Source organism: Physella acuta, unplaced genomic scaffold (genome assembly GCF_028476545.2).
Source record: "Physella acuta isolate Inbredline_101_S28 unplaced genomic scaffold, ASM2847654v3 ptg001761l, whole genome shotgun sequence".
NCBI lineage: Eukaryota > Metazoa > Mollusca > Gastropoda > Physidae > Physella > Physella acuta.
The window spans coordinates 282,320-308,035 of NW_026733271.1; the positions used below are offsets into that span (position 1 = coordinate 282,320).

General features: G+C 41.7%; 1 protein-coding gene across 4 annotated transcripts in view; it reads right to left on the bottom strand.

The window, feature by feature from the left end:
* The window catches only part of LOC131930344 (uncharacterized), a 69,271-nt gene that overhangs the window by 35,736 nt on the left and 7,819 nt on the right, over positions 1 to 25,716 (bottom strand). For 3 of the 4 annotated variants that reach the window (XM_059286776.1, XM_059286780.1, XM_059286779.1), the window contains exon 2: positions 1,545 to 1,670. The exons of the other annotated variant lie outside the window; for it this stretch is intronic. The gene's annotated coding sequence lies outside the window, so the exon portion shown is untranslated. The remainder of the gene's footprint in view (positions 1 to 1,544; positions 1,671 to 25,716) is intronic. 4 annotated transcript variants of the gene reach the window in all.

The window sequence follows — 25,716 nt, forward strand, 5'->3', positions numbered from 1 at the left end:
TATATATATATATATATATGTATATATGTATATATATATATATATATATATATATATATATATATATATATATATATATGTATATATATATATATATATATATATATATATATATATATATATATATATATATATATATATATGTATATGTATATATATATATATATATATATATATATATATATATATATATATATATATATATATATATATATATATATATATATATATGTATAAAGTTTTCATAGTGCATTATCAGATATGGTGTCACCTCTCCCCCCCCCCCCCCCACGGGGGTCGTTATATAATTTATCATTTATTGTAAATACTTAACGGGTCAAGTTATTGCTGCAAGAGTTAAAACCTTCTTGCTAAAAAACTAACCTTCACCCTCCCACCCCCTCCCCTTTCTCTGTCGACCCCCCCCCCCCCCTCCCCTCTTAAAAAAACACAACCACCAGAGAAAACCTTGAGATTTCGTCAGACGAGCAGAAAATAGGTCACCCAGCAGATGTGACCAGATTAAAATTGAGAATTTTCAACCAAAAAAAACAGAGCTTAACTTTGTTTTCAGTTTGAGTTGAATCTCAAGTCAACGGGGAGTCAAGCGACGGCAATGAGCTCAACAATTAGGTTAATGCAGTCAATTCTACTATTAGAACGTTGTTTTTTTCTGTGTGACAATGTATTTCAAAAAGTCTAATGCTAATAATGGATGGGGCACAAATGCGGTCAATTTTCAAAATTTTATAAAGTTTAAAGTGAAACTCGACGGAGTGCTCTAGCAGTAGAGAGCTGAACTGCTAACCCGTAGGTCTCGAGTTCGAATCCGGGTTCAAGTCAGTAGACCGTCATTGAGTCCACCCAACTCTGATCGGTACCTAACACACGTTAGGGAAAGAAAAGGCGGCTGGGCATAGTGCTGACCACACTATCTCTTCATATGACGAGGTCACAGAAACAAGTGAACTCTACTTCACTTTGAAAAGGGAACTTTACTTTAAAGTGAAACTCAAGAAGATGAAAAACCTCATGTGTTGAAAGTGTATAGAACAAAACACAATTAAACTTAGTGTCATACATGTCAACTAAACAAGGATAAGTTGTAAAATAGATGTCATATGACCAGGGATACTTTATATCATAGAAATATATATATGTATATGTATGTTTAAATGTATGTATATAAATAAATAAATATATATATATAAATATGTATATATATATATATATATAAATATAAATATGTATATATATATATATATATATATATATATATATATATATATATATTCCCGATCTAAAGTCAGTAGAATATCCTTGAATATCTTTGAAAAGCTGTGCCTGCATCCAAGTGACAACACTAACCCTTTTAAGCCGAGGTGTGGTAAACCATTTCTAACAAAGTGCTGACTTCATAAAAACATACCCAGTCAGGGTTGTCTCGCATTAAATTTGTTTTGTCTACCATATACGACACGATTTAATCTGCTTTTTTTTTGTTGTGAGTTAATATTTCACAAGAGAGAAAATGTATCACTTACTTAATTACTTTGTCTTTTACTTGTGAGGTCAATGACTTTATCTCTGTGGGTTCATTGACCTTGTCTTGCAGCTTTAAAAGGTCAATGACTTCTCATAATGGATTCCGTCTTGACAATGGTATCATCCTTTAAAAATATTTTGACAAATGGATTACAATAAAGAAAATCTATCAAAATTTATTGTCTTTAACTAGCAAGACAATATAATACTCCTATCTTTAGCTTAAACTTAGCTCAAATATATTAGTCGCTAATCAGGTTACACTGTATTGGATAAAAGTATTCAAATACAACTTTACAGTATGAAATAACGATGATTATTGAGTTGTCTTTATTTGTTATCGTCATTATAAAAACATGATAATATAGGATATTTGTTTTGTACATTTTGTAAAGCGAGGAAAGTATGTAGATCACAACACTTTATGTCAATTTCTTAGTATAAGCTCCACATTACACGTGTATATAGTTTACCTTGGTCAACTATAAAGTTAACAAAACTGGGGACAATGAGGATACAGCCATCAAACATTTAGTCCAGCAAACGGCATCAGATAAAGATACCCAACATACGACATTAGATACAACTACCCAACTGTTACGGGTCAGTTGTAGGTTAGATTAGAATAGGATAGAATGATCTAGAATTAGGGGACAGTGAGTGTGTGAGTTGAGTTTACCCTAGAATATTGTTAACCCCGGTGTTTGTGTATTGTTATCCCAAGGTCGAATGCGATATAAAAGCTGGAGTGAATGATTGTCAGGGGTCAGTTGCTAGCGATTAGGACGAGGGCTGCTTTTGAATATATATATTTTTGACGGAATTAAAGTAGTAAACATAGTCACGAAGAGTTGTTTTGTCAGAGACTAACCCGGAACGTAATACCAACATACGGCATCAGATATAGATACCCAACATACGGCATCAGATATAGATACCCAACATACGGCATCAGATATAGATACCCAACATACGGCATCAGATAAAGATACCCAACATACGGCATCAGATATAGATACCCAACATACGGCATCAGATAAAGATACCCAACATACGGCATCAGAGAAAGATACCCAGCATACGGCATCAGATAAAGATACCCAACATACGGCATCAGGTAAAGATACCCAACATAAGGCATTAGATACAACTAACCAACATTTAGTCTGTTATACGGCGTCATATTTTGTGTATCTGTATCGAGTTCGAATCCCGGTCGGGACCTGTGACCGTATGACATCATTGAGTCCACCCAGCTCTGAAGTGTACCTGACTCACGTTAGGGAACCAACGGCGTCTGGGCATAGTGCTGACCACACTGTCACTATCCCTTGTCTTCTGAGGTCATTAAAAAAGATGAACTCCATCTGACCCATGGCTACGAACGGGAAAAGAAGAGAAAGAATAGAGAGAGAGAGAGAGTCAAAATAGATTTCTTTATAGAATAAACTTAATCAACATGTAGGTTAATGGCTGCTGGTAAAGAGGAAGAGCGCTAATTATAGTCGTCATAAAAATTAATTACGGGACCAAAAAGTCATCACGGGTTACCTGTCAGGTGTGCCTACGTGACTCTCACATCCGGTAGTGTGAGCGGTGAATCCACCTGGGAATATTTGTTTGACCAGTGACCTATTAGCCTCATCCGGTAATTGATCCGGTAGGTCATTCGTGTAAATTTAGAGATGGACCGACTTCAATTTACGAGGCTTCTATGGACGGACGGAGCTAAAAATAAAAAATATCGCCAAGTGCTCGGAAATTTCCACATAATATCTAGGGCAGTAGGATAGAGATTCTGCTGCTCGATTCTACTAGATCTGTACAAAAATGGGTATCCATTTATTTATTGTTTCGTGACAACCTCTACACAATTTTGAAAAATAAACGAAAACTTAGTTCTCTGACTTCTGCATGCATTTCATTATTACCGAAATGTTGCTAAGTTTTAAAATTAATGACTGAAATTAAATTCTCAACTAGTCTAGGTTTTGGTTGTTGGAGTGTAGAGACATCATATGCCTACTTCAAACAGAGCAAGAGGTCTTAGAAGAACAAAAACAACGTACTTTCAGCATTTTGATATCATTTTATCATCAGCTAGGGAAAAATACAACTTTTAAATTTATATATCGTTGAGAAAAGCTAGGAAAAAAGTCAACTCTTAAATTTACATATCGTAGAAAAGCTGGGAATAATGACAATTTTTAAAATCTAAATATCGTGAGAAGCTGGAATTAAAAAAACTACCCAAAGATCACTGAACAGAACGAAAAACGTTGGATCTACTATACACTTTCATGTGTACCTTAATAGAATAATGTTGGTATTGGTATGCAAAGTGGTTCAGCTACTATTGAAAGATTTATGATAATTTATGATCAAACTTCTTGATCAAATTATCGAGTGTTGGGGGAGGGGGGGGGGGGGGTTGGCGGGCGTGTCGCAGAAGATTACAGTGAGTGGAATAAACAAGGTCAAGGCCATCACTGGTGCCAGTCACGTGACAAGGTCGTCTTACCGAGTTTTCTGAGAGGAAGGTCAGCGATTTTAAAAAAATGTTATCTCGTCCATTGCACTTTCAAGGGCAGGTAACCTCTGCTCGGGTATTTGGGTCTACCCTGTACACCAGCGGTTCTCTCATTGTTAGGGGCACAGGCAACAAAGGGGGGTGGGGGGCTCTAGTTAGAGAGGGATATACAAAGATCTAATGCTATCATCGGGGCAGTCATGAGCTAGAGAGGGCTATCCCCGTAAAGGTATATTGTGAGAGAGATTAGCCCAACTTGTGGCTTAGCATACGTGTATTGGTAGCGGAGACAAAATATTGAAGCGGTTTAACAACGAAGTAAAGAAAAAAAAGGTTGTTATTCAAAGTTCGGTCGTACGCGAATTAAAACATTTGATCTTTCACTCTGCGCAATGAATAAAACAAAAAAACTATTTTATTGAACATATTTGATTAAAAGTTTGATGAGAGATTAACCGAATTTCAGCTTGCCCGACTTTTATTACTACAGAATAATTTGTTTTTCTAAAGTTAGTGGTGCATCGCGTATATCAATGAATGGTGTCAGACTACATTAGATTGTTGTATTATTCGCTGGGGGGGGGGGGGGGAGAGGGTCGAAATATATAACTATTTTTGTCGACTTCGTTTTGTCACAAAAAGACACCCTCCTCGTAAAATAACGTCTCATAGCCAACATTACAGCCTTCCAACTTCCCTCAACGAAACATCCTGTTTCCCCAGCCATGCGACAGCAATGCTACATGACATTTCTAAATACCCATCCCACGTAGCGCTAAGTCACAAAAGTGAGAACCTCTGACCCCCCCCCCCTCACTTACAACTACATTTGTGACGCGATAGACGCACGACCCCTGTAAAAGTGGGTCCAAACGAACAATTCTAAAACACAACTCTCACACAAACCGGTCAAAGACGTATTTCTCTACCAACTGACCACCGCCATCTTGGACTTCAAATCAAAGACGGTGATTTACTTGACCCCAAACTGAGGTCAAAGGTCGGACAACATGTCCGTCTTAACTTCGCACCATTAGTCGCAAGTGTGAATGGCATCCATAACAAACATAACATACATAACAATTCACATTGATTGTTATTTATGGTCGAGCACCAATCGATAAGCCCGCAAACAACTCCAGGTATCCCCAACTGTCTAACTTTAAAAGATTACAATCGATACTGTTTAGGTTTAATATCTATTTAATCCGATTAGTTGCGATTCAGATATGGGATTTCAGCTTAAAAGATCAATAACATTTATACTAATTTGGTTGGAAAACTAAAAAAAAAAAGGCTAACATTATTTTAAGAATCTGGACTTTCCTGAAAATAAAATTTTCCGATGACGTTGGTGGAGGGGGGAGAAAATTAATTTTTAAAATGTCAAAACGATGGGTTAAGATGTTGTTCAGCTTGCATTTTACTACAAATACAGATCTGGTATGAACAGGCTAAAATCCCCGCCCTTCACCCCCCCCCCCCCACCCGCAACCACCCAACTACACACCCTAGAGAGTAAAGAATTCTTTCAAAGGTGCTGCGAATTTCAAATGAAATTTTTAACAAAAATTGACCCCATTAATTAAAAAATCTCGTTCATGGAAGGTCAAGGCGAGGTTTCTATTTTTAAAAAAAATCAATACCGTAAATATGAACGCACGGCTTTCTCGCACGGCAAAAAAAGTGGGCCGAGATTTGAACGGCAACAGTTGACAAGTAGGTTACGGCACTGTTTTCTGGTTGGTCGGATACATCCGCAGACAAAGACATGAGTAAAACGTCATCAAACTGTGTGGTAAACACATCTGGCACGCGCTGCATCTCCCCCCTTCCCACGTAAACGGATGACGTAGTTGAGAAGTCGTAGTTGAACACGTGACGTTATTTATTTTAAATTATTAGGTAATTGGTGCGACAAGCTCCGTTGATCAATGTTTCAGTACATTTAACGTTCTAGAAAGAGAGCTATCCGAGGAGTATGTTTGTTGTGTTGCAGGGGCGTCATTCCATTATTGAGGATGGGAGGGGGGGGGGGGGGGTGATTAGATTCACAAGAATAATCACTAATGAATTTTTTAAAAATAAAGCCCTCAGCTAATGGCTTTGTATATTAATTTATAATGTCCAATTAAGTATTAATGACACGTTTTAATAAGGTTGATTTAGTTCTGTGTTAATTATTTTAAACAGCTTAGGTATTCATCACTATTCATTCATTATTTATGCGATTTGGCACTCCTGGCTAAACTGTGAGCTCTATGCGTTTATGTTTGCATTTAAGTTTTGTTTATGTTATGTGTGTTACGTTAGCATTTGTGTTTGCATTGTGTTTGGTTTTGCGTTTGCGTTTTCTTTTGTGTTTACGTTACGTTTTTTCGTATGTGTTTGTGTTTGTGTTGCGTTTGTGTTTTCGTTTGTGTTTTTTTGTGTTTGCGTTTGTTTTTGTGTTTGTAGTGTTTTTGTGTTTGCATTGTTCTCGTGTTTGCGTTTTCTTTTGTGTTTGTGTTGAGTTTTATTTTGTGTTTTTGTTGTGTTTGTGTTTTCTTGTGTTTGTATTTACGTTGTGTTTATGTTTGCGTTTGTGTTTAGTTTTGTTTTGTTCCCAAGTTGGTACATTTAAAAAAGATTCACCGTGGCGGAGCAATAGAATAGAGTGGAGATATGAAAATCAGAACGCTATACATTATCCATCGCTTTTGCCTTACGATGAACGTACCAAGATGATGGTGGCTGTTAGCTTCAATAAAATAAAACATACAAAATAGTTTGAGAGAAAAAACAACTGTACTTAACTAGAAATTTTTTTTAAAAAGGAATTATGCGTAGGAACTTGTATTATCGATACACTGTATGTTTAAAAAAAATTGAAAGCCTTGACCGTTAATGTTTGACTATTACCAAATCAATATTCTCTACGCCTTAATTCTCAACACTGATTTAAAGTAAGATAAAACTATTTTTTAACATCCTTGGAGATAAAACAATTTCTCCATCTGAAAAACTCAATTTTAAAAAAAAAAAGTTCTTAAAAGCTTTTAAACGTGTTGAAACTCGAATAATGTTACTGTATACATGTTGAAATTTTATTTAAAAATATTTTTCTAACAACTTTGAAGTGAGAAGTGTAAAATAAAATATATAGTTGGTCCTCAGTGGTAAAGTAATTTATTTTTTATTTTGAAATGAGAAAAGCTCCATCTCTATAGAAGGCCGGTAGCTTATTTAATATATACGGGTTGGACACATTATGTAAAAAGTTTTTTAGATTTTGATATTATGTAAACAGTTTCTGATTCTGATACTGTGGGGAACTTTTTAACTTGACTTGAAATTATGTAACCAGTTTTTAACTTGATAATAGGTAACACGTTTTTAACTTGATATTTTGTAACACGTTTTTAACTTGATATTTTGTAACTTGATTTTAACTTCATAGTATGTAACACGTTTTTAACTTCAAATTATGTAACACGTTTTTAACTTGATATTTTGTAACTTGATTTTAAACTTGATATTATGTAACACGTTTTTAACTTGATATTTTTAAAAGCTAATCATTAAGTGGAAGAAATTTTTTTTTTTAAATTGTATTTTTAAAAAGTCGAATAATACCATAGCGAAAAGAGAGCACAACCAATTATTAGATTTAATTAACGAAGTATCTAATTACACTCCGATTTACGTCAATCGGCTGTAAGCGCGTGAGTTGATTTGTTTGAGGCGAGACTACAGCAGTGAAATATAAGCAGATCTATGGAGTGCAAATACAAAAACATAACCCGATAAAATTTTACAAACGTAAACAAATTTATTTTTAGAATATAAAGATTTTGATCAGAATAAAAAAACTGATAAAAATCAATTTCTTCTATGGAACAGCGTGGCCTGGAAACAGAGCACACTATCCCGAAAGTCTCAAAATCTCGGGTTCGAATTCTTATGACACACTACACTTTCCCACTACACTTTGCTTGGTAGATGAAGTAGAGTTCATATGTTTCTTGACCTCGGCGTAGAAACGTCTTTACTTTCCTCAATATGTAAGGTATCCCATCAGAGCTGGGTGGACTCAGGGATGTCCTAGCCTCGACTGACCAGTCTAGTGAACAGTTATATATTATCATATATTTGACTTCCCAATATAATGCCCAGATAACTTTGTTATAGATCTGACAGACCAGTCTATCGAAAAGTTATATATTATCATATATTTGACTTCCCAATATAATGTCCATATGACTTTGTTATATATCTGACTGCCCAGTCTATCGAACAGTTATATATTATCATATATTTGATTTCCAAATATAATGTCCAGACGACTTTGTTATAGATACAACAGACCAGTCTATCGAACAGTTATATATTATCATATATTTGACTTCCCAATATAATGTCCAGCTGACATTGTTATAGATCTAGATACGACTGACCATTCTACCGACAACCACCATTTAGCTGTTGTCACAGATCACACGCTTCAGCTCCACAATATACTGTGTCTTCATACTAGTCCAGCATGCTTATAACAGTTTCTATTCTCATACACCACCTGACGTCCGCCATAATTAACATATTTTTTTTATCCCGATGATTCCAAAACATTTCATACAGAACCACAAGGCTAATGTAGAGCATCCATTAGCGTGACGTCGTCAAACTGGGCGTATCACGTGACAAGCAGATCACATGACCTCGCCACGTTCGCCTTTTGATCCGCGGTGTGTGTGTGAAAACTTAGCGACGCTCGCTAGATGGCGCCACAGAACAAAACAGAAGTGCTGGTTGTTGCGGGGGGAGGGGAGGGGGTGAAGAAATATAAATAATGGATAATGGATTAGCTATATTGAGTTTCAGCTGTTGGTCATTAGCTATGATGAGCTAAAGTTATACGGTTTAACCTAATGTAAAATGGAGAGATGATTGGTGTGTATGTTTTAGCGTTATAAGGACTAAAAGACAAAGGAATTAAAATATTTACACGCGTATGGAAATCATATGACCTTTGTGTCCGCCCCGTGAAAAGAGGCTTTTGTTTCTACTTTTCTCTAAAGGTTTATGATAAACAAACACCCCCCCCCCTCCCCCCCCACACACACACACAGATCTCAGCGACCGAGAGCGGTTGATCACAATCCACCCACGGGGGTTATACAAATCAAAACAGACAGGTGGAGACACCGTGGGGCTGGGTGAGGGAGGGAGTAGGGTGAGATAATGTAAATTCCCGTTGAAGTGCCGTTACAAAAACTAAAGGCTGTACTGTTGATCAGCGGGTTGGCATTCTGGGTCTAACGGGGGTTGTCAGGGTTTACGGGTTGCACTTTGATCAACGCTCAGCAAGCGAGTTGTTGTTTTTTTTTCTGGTAGAGGACACTCTACAGCTGGGGTCAACTACAGCCGGGGTCAACTACAGCTGGGGCCAACTACAGCTGGGGCCAACTACAGCTGGGGTCAACTACAGCCGGGGTCAACTACAGCTGGGGTCAACTACAGCCGGGGTCAAGTACAGCTGGGGCCAACTACAGCTGGGGTCACTACAGCCGCGGCCAACTACAGCTGGGGTCAACTACAGCTGGGGCCAACTACAGCTGGGGCCAACTACAGCTGGGGCCAACTACAGCTGGGGTCAACTACAGCTGGGGCCAACTACAGCTGGGGCCGACAACCTTGACCCCAAAAACGTCTCTAGACGACAGGGCAACCATTAAACCAACCACCAAAGACAGGTTCTCACACCCTTTAACCGGGTCTGCTTTAAAATAAAAATGTTTCTATCATACCATTTGCCGCGGGGGGTAGTTCCACGACAAACTGGTTACCATTGGTTGACGGATTCAAATAGTTTTATCTCGCTGTACTTTGGCCTAACCTTGTCTCCTGAACTAAAGTCACTCAGTCTTGAAGCTGTTCGTAACAGCCTAGTTTGGGGGCTAAGGTCTACTAGGTCGTGTCACAAGTACAACAGGCGTACCCTGGGCACCTTGGCCGGGTATTTGTTTTTATCGCTGGTATGTTGACAGAGAATTTTAAAATTGTGGAATGGTTGCGAGGGACGCCGATAAAGTTAAGCTGAGAACATCAAAATTCGAGATTTAAATAAACCGGGAGTGAACTCCCCTAAACTTTCTCGAATATTCTTATATAAAACAACAGGGGATGGGAACTCGGGCTCTAGACATGATTTTTAATCCATTTTAAATACTTAAACTTTTTAAAATAGAATAGAATCTCATATAAAAAAGAATAGCGCACCAAGCGAACGCCGAATAAAGATGTGTATAATAGTGCGGGATATTATTAGTACTTTATAAATTCACTTGCGTTTTTGAGAAATAGGAAAGAGTGAAAATTACTACTTCCGGTCAACGGAAATTACTCAAAATTTGATAGAAGGCAGCAAATTAGATGTTTTACTTACATGTGAAATTTCATTTATCTATCTGAAATAGTACTCAAGTTATAGGCTTTTGAAAAATTCAAAGTCGGAAAAGTTCCACTTCCGTTTAGCGGAAATCGCTCAAAAGTTGAAACGGATCTATGATTTCGATATAATACTTATATATGAAATTTCATAAAGCTAGCTGTAACGGTACTCAAGTTATCGTGTTTACACACACACACAGACACACACACAAGACATACGGACAAGATTGCAAAACTATGTTTTTTTCAGACTCAGGGAGGTGTAAAACGTCGAGATTTGCAAAACTCTCGTTTTTTTTTTTTGCACGATTACAATACTTTCTCTATACTTCGTATATACGAGAAAGTAAAACAATGGTAGTTTGAATCAAGTGCGGGGAAAGTGGGAGCGGGAGAAGAGTGCGGGCCACAAAATGTTTTAATACGGTGAACGATTTCTTGTTAGTGTACTAAACATCTGATGTCATTATGGAAAGTCGGGTTTAACTAGAGCTCAGTTTAAGTCTCGCGCTTAATAACCATCTGCCGGGCTGACGTCATCAAACAAAACATACATTTTGGACATCATTAATTAATTTAAAGGGATATTAAAACAACGGCATACGCAGGTTATCTCTTACATACGTGCTGGACATAATAAAAATATTTCCAGACTATAGGTAAACAACGTGTCAGACGACAGAAATGGCGGCACACAGTGACCAGGGGGGGGGGGGGTTGAGATAGCAATATCACACACAACCTTATCGGATGAAGCGCCCGCGTTAATTACACGGGGCGTACAATGACCCCATCAAATGTCACACGTAAAATAACGGCAATTAAAAAGATCAGGATTATAATCGACCCCTGCACTCCCAAGGTGTAAAAATATCATTGCGACCGTGTGAATGTAGGTCAACCGTCACGGTCGACTGGTTTAGTTTTTGTTATCTCACCTGGCTGACAGGTGAATTGTGTTTTTAAATCAGCCCTCGGGCCGTCTGCTAGATGTCCGGAACGTCTGCTAGATGTCCGGGCCGTCTGCTAGTAGCCCGGGCTAGGTGTCCGGACCGTCTGCTAGGTGTCCGGGCCGTCTGCTAGGTGTCCGGGCCGTCTGCTAGGTGTCCGGGCCGTCTGCTAGGTGTCCGGACAGTCTGCTAGTAGCCCGGGCCGTCTGCTAGTAGCCCGGGCCGTCTGCTAGTAGCCCGGGTCGTCTGCTAGGTGTCCGGGCCGTCTGCTAGTAGCCCGGGCCGTCTGCTAGGTGTCCGGGCCGTCTGCTATGTGTCCGGACAGTCTGCTAGGTCTCCGGGCTAGGTGTCCGGGCCGTCTGCTAGTTATCCGGGCCGTCTGCTAGGTGTCCGGGCCGTCTGCTAGGTGTCCGGGCTGTCTGCTAGTTATCCGGGCCGTCTGCTAGGTGCCCGGGCCGTCTGCTAGGTGTCCGGGCCGTCTGCTAGGTGTCCGGGCCGTCTGCTAGGTGTCCGGACAGTCTGCTAGGTGTCCGGGCCGTCTGCTAGGTGTCCGGGCCGTCTGCTAGGTGTCCGGGCAGTCTGCTAGATGTCCGGACAATCTGGTAGGTGTCTGTGCCGTCTGCTAGGTGTCCGGTGTCCGGGCCGTCTGCTAGGTGTCCGGGCTAGGGTCCGGGCTAGGTGTCCGGGCCGTCTGCTAGGTGTCCGGGCCGTCTGCTAGGTGTCCGGGCCGTCTGCTAGGTGTCCGGGCTAGGTGTCCGGGCCGTCTGCTAGGTGTCCGGGCCGTCTGCTAGGTGTCCGGGCCGTCTGCTAGGTGTCCGGGCCGTCTGCTAGGTGTCCGGGCCGTCTGCTAGGTGTCCGGGGGTGTCCGGGCCGTCTGCTAGGTGTCCGGGCCGTCTGCTAGGTGTCCGGGCTGTCTGCTAGGTGTCCGGGCCGTCTGCTAGGTGTCCGGGCCGTCTGCTAGGTGTCCGGACAGTCTGCTAGGTGTCCGGGCCGTCTGCTAGGTGTCCGGGCCGTCTGCTAGGTGTCCGGGCAGTCTGCTAGATGTCCGGACAATCTGGTAGGTGTCTGTGCCGTCTGCTAGGTGTCCGGTGTCCGGGCCGTCTGCTAGGTGTCCGGGCTAGGGTCCGGGCTAGGTGTCCGGGCCGTCTGCTAGGTGTCCGGGCCGTCTGCTAGGTGTCCGGGCCGTCTGCTAGGTGTCCGGGCTAGGTGTCCGGGCCGTCTGCTAGGTGTCCGGGCCGTCTGCTAGGTGTCCGGGCCGTCTGCTAGGTGTCCGGGCCGTCTGCTAGGTGTCCGGGCCGTCTGCTAGGTGTCCGGGGGTGTCCGGGCCGTCTGCTAGGTGTCCGGGCCGTCTGCTAGGTGTCCGGGCTGTCTGCTAGGTGTCCGGGCCGTCTGCTAGGTGTCCGGGCCGTCTGCTAGGTGTCCGGGCCGTCTGCTAGGTGTCCGGACAGTCTGCTAGGTATCCGGGCCGTCTGCTAGTAGCCCGGGCCGTCTGCTAGTAGCCCGGGCCGTCTGCTAGGTGTCCGGGCCGTCTGCTGGGTGTCCGGGCCGTCTGCTAGGTGTCCGGGCCGTCTGCTAGGTGTCCGGTGTCCGGGCCGTCTGCTAGAGGTGTCATAATGAAACCACCACAAATTTTATGCCACTGAATGTGAATGACCGCTCTGTTAAAACATTTGAATCCGCCAATGTTTATGTTTTCATTGAACTTGAACAAAACACAAACACACTCGGCCACGTAACGAACCAACCAGTGCTGTACATACTGAGGTTAAAATATCTTCCTCCAAAATGTATCCAGGCCTCGTCATCGTGTTTTACAATCCGCGCAAGTTTTAACTTTTTATTTTTCTCAACATGATGTTGTCGATGTACAATTTTAATTGCACTTGATCAAGAAGTTTTTAAGAGTAACAAAAATAGTTTAACGAGGAGTTCTTAAGTGTAACAAAAATAGTTTAACGAGAAGTTCTTAAGTGTAACAAAAAAAGTTTGTGTCCTTTAATCTCCAGGACTGCACTCAGTGCAATTTTTATAAAATTTTAGTGCGACCTTGTGGTGCTTAACCTGGGCTCAATTGAAACCCAGGGGTCGGCGTGGTCGAGTCGGTAAAGCTCATGGTTGCTAAACCGAAACGTCTCAAGTTCGAACCCTCGGGCAGATGAGGCTCGTTAGCTGGGGACAGCCACTCTTCTAGGAGAGACAACTCCAAAATCAAAACAACTGCTGCCTTGTAGTTTGTTCTTGGTTGGACAAAGGCTATGGAAGCAAATCCACAAAGAAAAGCAGGCTGAAATCGGAGTCAATGGCCTCAATGGCGCATAACCAGTTGACACGAGGGGGATCCCTTCCAACACTAAAATTAAGAACGAAGAAGAAGAAGAACCCCAGTGGTGTGTGTATTGACCCCCACCGAACCCCTGACTGTACACAATCCTGACCCTTGACCGGAACCTCACGATCGGATTTTATCAGTGCAGACAATAGAACTATTAAGAAACGTTCTTTGAATGCGCATATTAAACGGATGGGGTTCGGTAACTCCAAAAAGAAGGACTACTCTTGTGTAATTGTAACCTTGAAGAGTTGAGCAAACATAGATATATTTACCTGGAGATTTCCGTGTTTTACTACCTAATCCCGCAGCACGACTGGACTTTCTCCGCGGGGTTAAGTTCAAGGGTCAGGATTAAAGGCCTGGATCCTGAAATGTTAAGTTCTTAACACACACATACGGGGGTGTGAAAGTATTCTGATCGGCAGGACATCTCGATCTTGTTATGTTAGAGGAATTTAAAGGGTCCACGAATGTTAAACAATTACTTAAAAAGTGTGTAAATAAGTATGTCGGCTAAGTAGGGGGGGGGGGGGGAAATACGCAATAGTTAACCTACATCAAATAGCGATAGACGTACGAAGTAAACGTACGCTTCGTTTTCTGTGATAAAAAGTGTTCGTATTGTAATAAATTGGAGTCGGCTTGACTTTTCAGCAGCAGTCAAGAAACATTTTGTATTTCCGAGCAATTAAATTCCGTGTTCTTTTTGGAATTTGGGCCATTCGCAGTCTTAAACACAAATTAGTGTATCGTGTACAGAAATAGAACATAAAATATAAAAATAATATAAATCGGTTGTAAACAGTGGTGTGTAGTTTCGACAAAATAGGAGATCGTCTTTCCTTACTATTACAATCCATATAGATCACCTGGACTAATCATAGGCCAAAAATGGCGGAGCTCTACAAAATAAATTCATCTGAAACGTTGGAGGCGTGAGAAAGAAAACTGCGGTTTAATTCGTTCATGAGAAGTTAAACAAAAATCTGTGCATGTAGGCATGTTTATGCTAAACTTAAGGGGCCCGTCTTCATGTTTAAACGAGGATCATTTTATGTCATTATAGCTTTAAGACAATTAGGTGACCCTAACATTAGGTGACCCTAACATTAGGTGACCCCAACATTAGATGACCCCCAACATTTGGTGACCCCAACACTTTATTACCCCAACATTTGGTGACCCCAACATTTGGTGACCCCAACATTAGATGACCCCCAACATTTGGTGACCCAACATTTGGTGACCCCAACATTTGGTGACCCCAACATTAGATGACCCCCAACATTTGGTGACCCCAACATTTGGTGACCCCAACATTTGGTGACCCCAGCATTTAGTGACCCCAACATTTGGTGACCCCAGCATTTAGTGACCCCAACATTTGGTGACCCCAACATTAGATGACCCCCAACATTTGGTGACCCCAACATTTGGTGACCCCAACATTTGGTGACCCCAACATTTGGTGACCCCAACATTAGATGACCCCCAACATTTGGTGACCCCAACATTTGGTGACCCCAACATTTGGTGACCCCAACATTTGGTGACCCCAACATTTGGTGACCCCAACATTCCGAGGCCACGGACTACACCCGACCTACCCCACCCCATATATTCCGGCGTTGTACATACTTTAGTACGTACGTCATAACCGATTTTTGAAAACGGTAATAGAATTAGGGGTATGACCGTTAAAGAACCAGTAAAAAGACGCAGGTAAAGAGGTATTTCACATCGTACCTGTGCAAATACCCAATAGGTAAATCTACCTATTAGTTGTTGGGTAAATCACCGCGCGGAGGCACAAGTAGCCAGCGATCTGACAATATCTTCTTCGTGTCAGCGTGACACGATCTTCCATGCCACGATCGTGACAGGCAGCTACCCGACGTGACAGAAAGCTAGTCACGTGACAGTCGGTCTATCAGCGGGGGTGACGATTCATTCGTCACGTGCACGGCTCGAACACAAGAAACCAGTTCCACAGGTAGTGTGGGTCAAGGTCAACTAAACCCGGTTAGTACAACAATGGATAAACACCCTAAGTCGCCATCCACCCGCCACAAGTCGCCATCCACTCGCCACAAGTCGCCAGCAACTGTCCAGCGGACTTTAACCCCACGACACGCCCACCCGTCACGAGACGACAACCCCCCCCCCCCCCCCCCATCCTCGTACACCAGGTATCCCCACAGGTAACCACTCGTGTATCTCACTTGATCACACAAATTGAGCCTGGCATTAACCTTTTAAAAACATATTTTACTTCAGTTAAACCCGGCATTACGTGTCCTAATAATGACGCTAATAAATAACTCTCCTTCTAAATGTAATTGGTATTCCACGACGTGAAAGTGATACCCAATGATTTGTTGCCTGTGGTTTATTTCACCATCCAACCCATTTGCACCAAGATAAGCAGGTAATTTTTTACAACTCAAAGTTGGCGACCATTGTAAGTGCTGGAAAAACTCGATTTCATCGCGGAAATTATCACGTGACAACACTACAAAATGAAATCGCACCCGAACGTGACAAAAATACCAATAACGTCACATATTGTAGGAAAATCTGAACCTGATACAATGCCAGAACGTGACATTACAAGAACGTGACAACAACAGACCGTGACAACACCCCAACGTGACAACACCACAACGTGACAACACCACAGCGTGACAACACCACAACACCACAACGTGACAACACCACAGCGTGACAACACCACAGCGTGACAACACCACAACGTAACAACACCACAACGTGACAACACCATAATGTCACAACACCATAATGTGACAACACCCCAACGTGACAACACCACCACTTGACAATACCACAACGTGACAACACCACAGCGTGACAACACCCCAACGTAACAACACCAGAACGTAACAACACCACATCGTGACAAACCACAACGTGACATCACCACAACGTGACAACACCACAACGTGACAACACCACAACTTGACAACACCACAACGTGACAACACCACAACGTGACAACACCACAACGTGACAACACCACAACGTGACAACACCACAATGTGACAACACCACAACGTGACAACACCACAATGTGATAACACCACCCACAACGTGACAACACCAGAACGTGGCGACAACACGACGTGGCGACAACACAAATTAAATTACAACTCCACCACGTGACACCGCACTAGAACGTGACAACACAAGAAAATGATACCGCACCATAATAACACCAGAATGTGACAACACCACAACGTGACAACACCACCCACAACGTGACAACACCACCCACAACGTGACAACACCACCCACAACGTGACAACACCACAACGTGACCCCCACAAGATCACGCTACAGCACAAAAGACACGCCCGTGAAGCGATCGCCTCTAAAGTATCGCCGATGCTGGCATTTGAGGAAGGTATAAAACAAAGAGAAGGCCAACGACGGCTAAATTATCCGATCAATCCCACATAATTTCATCGCCGTTTTCATCGCATCACCCCGGCTTTTGTTTCCTTTTTATTTGACAACAGACATAAGCTCATCTGTGAAATGTCATTTGCACTAAGATTGTGGCTCCACATCGATGTGGAGGAATAAGAAAAATATCTGATGATTTTTGCAAGGCCACATTTTTTTGTTCTGAAAATTTCATAACGCTAAAATGTGATGAAATAACCCGCTTTGTTATTGCGCAAAGCTATCGACAGATCTTGTTGAATGTTTCCGAGTTGATTTGTTTGTGTAAGGCTTGTTGATAAAGCTTGGACCTCGCCTATCCCAGGGTTAATATGCATGATTGTAGTTAGGTCTTTAGTGGGGGGGGGGGGGGGGGGGGTGATTGACATTTAAGACGTACATGCAAAGGAAAGCAGACATTTTTTTTTTTTACAGGCGTGTATATTATCTCTCTAAATCAGAAGTTTCGCCACATCGATTAAAGAGAAGAAAAAACAAAAAATACAACAAATAATATTTCGACATAAGGTCGAATAAAACAACAGCAATGTATCTTTATGTTTATTTTTTTATCAAATATCTATTTTCAAACACCTAAATCAGCTGAGCATGACTGTGTGTTGACACTTTCTTCAAGTGGCGTTGTCACGTTTTTTGTTTGTGTGCGGGGTGGGATTCCCCCTGGCTACGCCCCTGCCCATCAAACTGCCCGGGTTAAAAAATGTGGTAAACACGTCTTAACCAGGCCATATCGGGTTCTAATCGAGGCTTCCATTATGTTCCAGCCATTCAAAGGTTTTTTAACCTCAAACCCTTCTTCGCTGTCTACTTGTTGACAACAGCGCAACGTACTCTAACGTTACAAGCAGGAATGGTGGGTTTATTATTGTGTCAAAATTTTATAGGAATGGTGGGTTTTATTACTGTGTCAAAATTGTGTATGAATGGTGTTTTACTACTATTATGTCAATTTGGGGTGTGAATAGTTTTTTAATTATTTTGTCGAAATTGAGGATGAATGGTATTTGATTATTATTGTGTTAAAATTGTGTATGCGTGGTATATTTTATTTTTGTATAGTATTGTTATTATTTTAAAAAAAAGTGTATGGATGGTTATTTTTTCTCATGTCTGAATTGTGTTTGGATGGATTTTTTAAAGGTTGTTTCAAATAGCCCAATATGTATAGAAGTAAGAAAATAAATCCCGAGTACAAAACATCGATGAAAATCAAACTGCTGTCATTTCACGAGCCCTTCAAAACAACATTGATCGACAACCAGAATAGCTTTATTTTTCCTATAGGCCTACCAAAGACTTATCTTACTTTGTTTAAATATCGATCTCCGATAAACAAAGATTAACGAATCTAAAGTATTTACTCTCTCTGTTCTGTGGCGAATTACACGACCAATAGACAGACAGACTGCACAAACGTTTTACCAAAAGAAAGATTGGCCCAAAGACAGACTAACCTTAAAACACTGGAGGAGGTATGAATTGTTGGCCTAGGTATGATGTGTTGGCCTAGGTATGATGTGTTGACCTAGGTATGATGTGTTGGCCTAGGTATGATGTGTTGACCTAGGTATGATGTGTTGGCCTAGGTATGATGTGTTGACCTAGGTATGATGTGTTGGCCTAGGTATGATGTGTTGACCTAGGTATGATGTGTTGGCCTAGGTATGATGTGTTGGCCTAGGTATGATGTGTTGGCGTTAGTGTGGTGTGTTGGCCTAGGTATGATGTGTTGGCCTAGGTATGATGTGTTGGCCTAGGTATGATGTGTTGGTCTAGGTATGATGTATTGGCCTAGGTATGATGTGTTGACCTAGGTATGATGTGTTGACCTAGGTATGATGTGTTGGCCTAGGTATGATGTGTTGGCCTAGGTATGATGTATTGGCCTAGGTATGATGTGTTGACCTAGGTATGATGTGTTGGCGTTAGTGTAGTGTGTTGACCTAGGTATGATGTGTTGGCCTAGGTATGATGTGTTGGCCTAGGTATGATGTGTTGACCTAGGTATGATGTGTTGGCCTAGGTATGATGTGTTGGCCTAGGTATGATGTGTTGGCGTTAGTGTGGTGTGTTGGCCTAGGTATGATGTGTTGACCTAGGTATGATGTGTTGGCCTAGGTATGATGTGTTGGCCTAGGTATGATGTATTGGCCTAGGTATGATGTGTTGGCGTTAGTGTGGTGTGTTGGCCTAGGTATGATGTGTTGGCCTAGGTATGATGTGTTGACCTAGGTACGATGTGTTGACCTAGGTATGATGTGTTGGCGTTAGTGTGGTGTGTTGGCCTAGGTATGATGTGTTGGCCTAGGTATGATGTGTTGACCTAGGTATGATGTGTTGGCCTAGGTATGATGTGTTGACCTAGGTATGATGTGTTGGCCTAGGTATGATGTGTTGGCGTTAGTGTCATGTGTTGGCCTAGGTATGATGTGTTGGCCTAGGTATGATGTGTTGGCCTAGGTATGATGTGTTGGCCTAGGTATGATGTGTTGGCCTAGGTATGATGTGTTGGCCTAGGTATGATGTGTTGGCCTAGGTATGATGTGTTGGCCTAGCTATGATGTGTTGGCCTAGGTATGATGTGTTGACCTAGGTATGATGTGTTGGCCTAGGTATGATGTGTTGGCCTAGGTATGATGTGTTGGCCTAGGTATGATGTGTTGGCCTAGGTATGATGTGTTGACCTAGGTACGATGTGTTGACCTAGGTATGATGTGTTGGCGTTAGTGTAGTGTGTTGACCTAGGTATGATGTGTTGGCCCAGGTATGATGTGTTGGCCTAGGTATGATGTGTTGGCCTAGGTATGATGTGTTGGCCTAGGTATGATGTGTTGGCGTTAGTGTGATGTGTTGACCTAGATATGATGTGTTGGCCTAGGTATGATGTGTTGGCCTAGGTATGATGTGTTGGCCTAGGTATGATGTGTTGGCGTTAGTGTGATGTGTTGGTCTAGATATGATGTGTTGGCGTTAGTGTGATGTGTTGGCCTAGATATGATGTGTTGGCGTTAGTGTGATGTGTTGGCCTAGGTATGATGTGTTGGCGTTAGTGTGGTGTGTTGGTCTAGGTATGATGTGTTGGTCTAAGTATGATGTGTTGGCGTTAGTGTGGTGTGTTGGTCTAGGTATGATGTGTTGGTCTAGGTATGATGTGTTGGCCTAGGTATGATGTGTTGGCCTAGGTATGATGTATTGGCCTAGGTATGATGTGTTGACCTAGGTATGATGTGTTGGCGTTAGTGTGGTGTGTTGGTCTAGGTATGATGTGTTGGCCTAGGTATGATGTGTTGGTCTAGGTATGATGTATTGGCCTAGGTATGATGTGTTGACCTAGGTATGATGTGTTGGCCTAGGTATGATGTGTTGGTCTAGGTATGATGTATTGGCCTAGGTATGATGTGTTGACCTAGGTATGATGTGTTGGCCTAGGTATGATGTGTTGACCTAGGTATGATGTATTGGCCTAGGTATGATGTGTTGACCTAGGTATGATGTGTTGGCCTAGGTATGATGTGTTGGCCTAGGTATGATGTATTGGCCTAGGTATGATGTGTTGGCGTTAGTGTGATGTGTTGACCTAGGTATGATGTGTTGGCCTAGGTATGATGTGTTGGCCTAGGTATGATGTGTTGGCCTAGGTATGATGTGTTGGCCTAGGTATGATGTGTTGGCCTAGGTATGATGTGTTGGCCTAGGTATGGTGTGTTGGTCTAGGTATGATGTGTTGGCCTAGGTATGATGTGTTGGCGTTAGTGTGATGTGTTGGCCTAGGTATGATGTGTTGGCCTAGGTATGATGTGTTGGTCTAGGTATGATGTATTGGCCTAGGTATGATGTGTTGACCTAGGTATGATGTGTTGGCCTAGGTATGATGTGTTGACCTAGGTATGATGTATTGGCCTAGGTATGATGTGTTGACCTAGGTATGATGTGTTGGCCTAGGTATGATGTGTTGGCCTAGGTATGATGTATTGGCCTAGGTATGATGTGTTGGCGTTAGTGTGATGTGTTGACCTAGGTATGATGTGTTGGCCTAGGTATGATGTGTTGGCCTAGCTATGATGTGTTGGCCTAGGTATGATGTGTTGGCCTAGGTATGATGTGTTGGCCTAGGTATGATGTGTTGGCCTAGGTATGATGTGTTGGCCTAGGTATGATGTGTTGACCTAGGTATGATGTGTTGGCCTAGGTATGATGTGTTGGCCTAGGTATGATGTGTTGGCCTAGGTATGATGTGTTGACCGAGGTATGATGTGTTGGCCTAGGTATGATGTGTTGGCCTAGGTATGATGTGTTGGCCTAGGTATGATGTGTTGACCGAGGTATGATGTGTTGGCCTAGGTATGATGTGTTGGCCTAGGTATGATGTGTTGGCCTATGTATGATGTGTTGAGCTAAGTATGATGTGTTGGCCTATGTATGATGTGTTGGCCTAGGTATGTGTTGACCTAGGTACGATGTGTTGACCTAGGTATGATGTGTTGGCGTTAGTGTAGTGTGTTGACCTAGGTATGATGTGTTGGCCTAGGTATGATATGTTGGCCTAGGTATGATGTGTTGGCCTAGGTATGATGTGTTGACCTAGGTATGATGTGTTGGCCTAGGTATGATGTGTTGACCTAGGTATGATGTATTGGCCTAGGTATGATGTGTTGACCTAGGTATGATGTGTTGGCCTAGGTATGATGTGTTGGCCTAGGTATGATGTATTGGCCTAGGTATGATGTGTTGGCGTTAGTGTGATGTGTTGACCTAGGTATGATGTGTTGGCCTAGGTATGATGTGTTGGCCTAGCTATGATGTGTTGGCCTAGGTATGATGTGTTGGCCTAGGTATGATGTGTTGGCCTAGGTATGATGTGTTGGCCTAGGTATGATGTGTTGGCCTAGGTATGATGTGTTGACCTAGGTATGATGTGTTGGCCTAGGTATGATGTGTTGGCCTAGGTATGATGTGTTGGCCTAGGTATGATGTGTTGACCGAGGTATGATGTGTTGGCCTAGGTATGATGTGTTGGCCTAGGTATGATGTGTTGGCCTAGGTATGATGTGTTGACCGAGGTATGATGTGTTGGCCTAGGTATGATGTGTTGGCCTAGGTATGATGTGTTGGCCTATGTATGATGTGTTGAGCTAAGTATGATGTGTTGGCCTATGTATGATGTGTTGGCCTAGGTATGTGTTGACCTAGGTACGATGTGTTGACCTAGGTATGATGTGTTGGCGTTAGTGTAGTGTGTTGACCTAGGTATGATGTGTTGGCCTAGGTATGATATGTTGGCCTAGGTATGATGTGTTGGCCTAGGTATGATGTGTTGGCCTAGGTATGATGTGTTGGCCTAGGTATGATATGTTGGCCTAGGTATGATGTGTTGGCCTAGGTATGATGTGTTGGCCTGGTTATGATGTATCGACGATCCCCGTGTACCCAAGACCCTCTAATAAACACCTGTTGGATGTTACAGTCCAATGGTTTTTACTGAAGCAGAAAAAGTATACAAAGTAACCCCCTTCCCCCTCCACCCACTTCGCAATAAACGCCTAGCTTCGCTTCACAATCGTATGATACCGTTTTGACTGTTATTTGATTCTACACTTGAACAATTTGTTATTGAATGTAAATGTCACACGGGTTGGGTTAGTTAGGTAGGCGGTTTTGGTGCTAACTTGTCAATAGAGCGAATGGTGTTTCACACAACAAACAGACACATAGACGCGGTGAGAAGTATAGCAGAATAGGTGGGGCATTTGCGGAACGGGCGGGGTAATGACAGAGTAGGTGGGGCAATGCAGAAGAGGCGGAGAAATAATAGAATAGGTGGAGTAATGACAGAGTGGGTAGGGCAATTGACAGAGTGGGTGGAGCAATTGACTGAGTGGGTGGATCAATGACAACATAGATGGATCAATGACAAGAGGCCAATAACAGAACACCGAGACAGAACGACGACACATAGATCTGACGAAGTACCACCAAGAAAAAAAATGTCAACAACTAGAATCGAACCTCTTGTTGCGGCCTACATGTAACCTGCCACACAACTTTCGAGTCGAGACGAAGTAAAAAACGTATGAATGCTGAGTAGGTAGACAAGTGATTAAACAAACCACACAGTGCGCTAAACTACGGCAGGGGGGGGGGGGATTTTGTGGATTGAATAAGAAAACAAATGTTAAAGTATGTGCTGAAAGATAACAGCTGATACGACAGAATGTTAGACACATCAATGAAAGAACTTTAAGATAACACAGCTTTTAGGTCGCCTAGGTGAAAGATACTTGTAGAGGGCTAGCTATAGGAATTTGTCGTACAATAGTACTAGCAATGGGAATTTATACTACAATTAATAGTGGAAGAAAAGCAATGGGAATACAGACAGACATACAGGTAGAAAAACGTGCTGAAAAACATGGTAACACACATGCAGATACACAGACACACAGGCAGACAAACAGGCATATTCACAGACAGACACACATGGATATACTCAGGCAGACAAACAGACACACAGGCAGACAAACAGACACACAGGCAGACAAACAGACACACAGGCAGACAAACAGACAGAAAAACATACTGAAAAACATGGTAACACACAGACACACAGGCAAATAAACCGGGAGTGATCTCCCCTAAACTTTCTCGAATATTTTTATATAAAATTACAGGGGATGGGAACTCGGGCTATAGACTTGATTTTTAATCCATTTTAAATACTTAAAGTTTTAAAAATAGAATAAAATCTCGTAGACAAATTAATTGCACACCAAGTGAACGCGAAATAAAAAAGCGCATAATAGTGCGCAATATTATTAGTACTTTTAAAATTTACATTAGTTTTTTGAGAAATCGGAAGTAGCGTAAATTACTACTTCCTGTCAACGGAAATTACTCAAAATTTAACAGAAGGTAGAGAATTAGATCTTTTACTTACATGTGAAATTTCATTTATCTATCTGAAATAGTACTCAAGTTATAGGCTTTTGAAAAATTCAAAGTAGAAAAAGTACCACTTCCGGTTGTCGGAAATCGCTCAAAAGTTGATACGGATCTACGATTTTGATAAAATACTTATATATGAAATTTCATCAACCTAGCTGTAACGGTACTCAAGTTATCGTGTTTACACACGGACAGACAGACAGACACACACACACACAGACATACGGACAAGATTGCAAAATTATGTTTTTCTGTATCAGTGAGGTGTAAAACGTCGAGATTTGTAAAAATCTCGATTTTTTTTTTTTTTGCACGATTACAATACTTTCTCTATACTACGTATATACGAGAAAGTAAAAACATGCTGACATACAGTCGGACACACAGGGATATACACAGACAAACACACAGACAGAAACACATGCAGACAGACAAACATGCTGACAGACAGTACTTATTCATTGTTAGCGGCAACAACTCTCGACACTTTCTACGGCAAACAATAAACGACGTTTTGATTGGCTGTTGACAGCGCGCGCTTTCAAACCTGTATTTACGCAATGCTTGTGAAGTATGACGCTCTTTGAAGAAGAATCATCGGTATAATGGGCTAGGGGTGATAAAAAAGGGGGGGGGGATCCATTTTAAAGACGTGGACCTTTATTCTACATCCTCTAGACATCGGCCTTTTATTCCCAGACGGCATAAAAGACCAGCACAACAGATGCAAGCGGATGAAAGGTTTCCAGTGATGCCGAGGTAACTACTTTGTTATGCGACGTTCAGTGTTGTAAATACACCATTTGGAGCAATTTGGCTTCCATTTTTATAGGCTGTGAACTGGGAGAGGTTTTATAAGACTTCCTGATATACGTGTTTAAAGATGGGGATACAGGATACGTTTAGGTGGACATTCTGATATACACAAGATGAGAATACATATAAGTTTAGGTGGACATTGTGATAATATATACGAAATATGAGATGAGAAGATAAGTTTAATTGGATATTCTGATATACAAAATATGAGATGATAGTACGCAGCAATAGCTTACAGTCTATGATAAGTTTTATGTACCTCATTGTCCTGCATTTGTATTATACTGTCCTCAATGGTGAACCTACGTGTCCTTCATTTATCTTATGCTGTACTCAATGTGAACCTAATTGTCCTGAACTTGTCCTATATTGTCCTATATGTAAAATTATTTGTCCTATATTGTCCTCAATGTGAACCTGATTGTCCTGAATGTGTCCTATATAGTCATATATTGTCCTTAATGTGAACATAATTGTCCTACATTTGTCGTATATTGCTCCTAATGTGTCCTCAAATCTCAAATTTGTCCTATTTGTGCTCTAGCCTTACTTTAACTGGGTTAATTAGGACAGCTTATTTAACCTAATTTATTTTATTGTTTCATTGACCTCCTTACACGAACCAGATTTGTTTGTTTTGACAAGCTACACCGGCCCAGCGGGATATTTAACCAAAATAGAAGGTC